The following is a 2563-nucleotide window of genomic DNA, read 5'->3' as shown; positions in this document are numbered from 1 at the left end:
CACACACACACACACACACACACACGCTATGGATGGGTTACAGGTACATGTGGATATTGATCACTTTAGACTTTGAGAGAGCACCTAAGGGCTGGAGAGCTGGCTCAGCAGTTAAGAGCACAGACTGCTGTTCCAGAGGTTGTGAGTTCAATTCCCAGCAACCACATGGTGGCTCACAACCAGCTGTAATGAGATCTAGTGCCCCCACAGATGGTTGTGAGCCACCATGTCGTTGCTGGGAATTGAACTCACGACCTCTGGTAGAGCAGTCAGTGGTCTTAACCACTTAGCCAGCTCTCCAGCCCCTGCACTATACTTTTCTATGGTGGCCATCAGATACAGTACAAAATCTGCTATTAATGATAACTTAATTATAGTCCACACATAAGGAAAGGAAGAAAATCCTCAGAAATGAACCACTGTTCTGTAAAGATGCTGTATAGAGAAGACAATATCTCTCCTATCACAGTGTACATTTGCTAAAGTGTTAAATACTCATGCCAAATTAAGTACTCTACTAGGAATACGTAAAGGTGAATGAAACAGATGTGGGCCCTGCCCTCTTTCTGTACTAACTACTCTGAATTAAGCAGAAAGTCTTGCTATCTACTATGGTCTGGACGGATGAGATTAGTCAGTCCTTAAGAATATGAATTGGCTGGTAGTAGTGGCACATGCCTTTAATCCCAGTACTCGGGAGATAGAGGCAGGCAGATCTCCAGAGTATCCTATCAACAGCCAGGGATACATAGAAAAACTGTCTCGAAAAATGAAACCAAAACTACAAAATTGGGTCAGTGTTGGTGGCATACATCTGCAATTCTAGTACTACAGAAACTGAGGAAGAGTGATGGTGATTTTACAGACAAGGCAGCTACATAAAAAGAGACCCTGTCTGAAAAAAAAAAAAAAAGACAAAGACTTAAGTGCAAAATGAAGAAAAACTAACAAAATAAAAAGCTAGTTTATATAGGAGTGAGAAAAAAAATCCTATCGATAACCCTGTATATCCAATGAATAGAGCTTTGTAGGTTGGGAGGTGGGAGGATCTGGGTGGACTTGGGTGAGGAGAAAATATGATTGAAATATATTCTATGAAAAAAAAATTAGGCAACAAAACTAACTCCCAGCTTAATCTGAGAATTCTACTAGCATTTTAACAGAATTAATGCTAATGTTACAGTCATTTCCAGAAATGGATGAGAAGAAACTAGGTTCTAACTCAGTTTTACTGAGGCCAGTATTACTCAGATACTAAAACCTGATGAAGGCAGTATTAAAAGAAAACCATTGAAAGAGCAAATAGAAAAGACCCTTTTGGTAATTAATAAGTCAATAGTGGCACTTTATATATTTTGACTTTTTTTTGTTCGATTCTTTATTTTTTGTTGTTGTTGTTGTTTTCCAGACAGGGTTTCTCTGTGTAGCCCTGGCTGTCCTGGAACTCACTCTGTTTACCAGGCTGTCCTTGAACTCAGAAATCCACCAGCTTCTGCCTCCCAAGTGCTGGGATTAAAGGCCTGCGCCACCACTGCCCGAGTTTCTCTGTGTAACAGAACCCTGGCTGTTCTGCCTGCTTCTGCCTCTTGGGCACTGTGAGTAAAGGCATGTGCCACCACTGCCCAGCCTCTCTAGACTTATATCAGTGTAAATATACTTATTGTTACATTATACCATAGCTTTACAGGAAAACTATAGTTTGCAGAAAAAAATATAGCCAGAAAGTTATAAAACACTGAGTAAGACGTATATTTTTCCTATCTTTTCCAACTGCCCATAAGTCTACAACTCAAAATTCATTTTCCTGATACTAGGAGTAAGACTCATTTTGTACATGCTAGGCAAGTGATCTACCACTGAGCTATACTATATTCTTTACTCTCAAAACTCAAATGTATTTTTATTCTTTTGGGGCGGGTACAATAAAGGACTCATGTAATTCAAGATGGCCTGCAATTTACTATAGAGTTGAGGATGAGCTCAAACTTCTGATTCTCCTACCACTATCTCCAAAGGAAACACCATGCCTGGTTCCAAATTCAATTTTGATGGCACACACTTATAATTAAGATGGAGTAGGCTGAGGGCAGTTTAGGATAGACAGTGACCTCCAGGCAGTCTGGGCCAGTTTATGACCCTGTCTCAAAACAACCAACTAAACAAATAAATAGTAAAGAAAAGAATATAATTGTGTACCATTATACCTGTATATACTCAAGTAAACCATTACTGCATCTCTCAATTAAAGCTGAGGTAATGGAAGTATATATATATAAAAAAATGAAAGACACTTCTGTGGTCAGTCAAAAGAACCTCTTGAATTCTGTATTTTCTGAGAAGCTATGTAATGCTATGAGGGAACCTGGGAAACTTCCAATTTCTGTAGTTAGCATAGGAAATTGTCCACCTCAGAACCAGGCTATACACTTATACTTCTATCCCTCAGAAAACTGATGAACACCAAGGCTGCATACCTTGTCTCAAGAAAAGGGAAAATAGTTTAAACTATCTTCTTCCTAACTTAATATTCCTTGGATATATCCTTTCACTTCCTGGCCTCTAT

General features: G+C 39.2%; 1 protein-coding gene across 1 annotated transcript in view; it reads right to left on the bottom strand.

Moving 5' to 3' along the window:
• Prps1 (phosphoribosyl pyrophosphate synthetase 1) overlaps nt 1-2563 on the bottom strand; it is a 19230-nt gene that overhangs the window by 11652 nt on the left and 5015 nt on the right. The window lies entirely within an intron of this gene.

The sequence above is a fragment of the Mastomys coucha genome, chromosome X, assembly GCF_008632895.1.
Source record: "Mastomys coucha isolate ucsf_1 chromosome X, UCSF_Mcou_1, whole genome shotgun sequence".
Lineage (NCBI taxonomy): Eukaryota > Metazoa > Chordata > Mammalia > Rodentia > Muridae > Mastomys > Mastomys coucha.
This window is presented reverse-complemented; position numbering and strand designations above follow the sequence as displayed.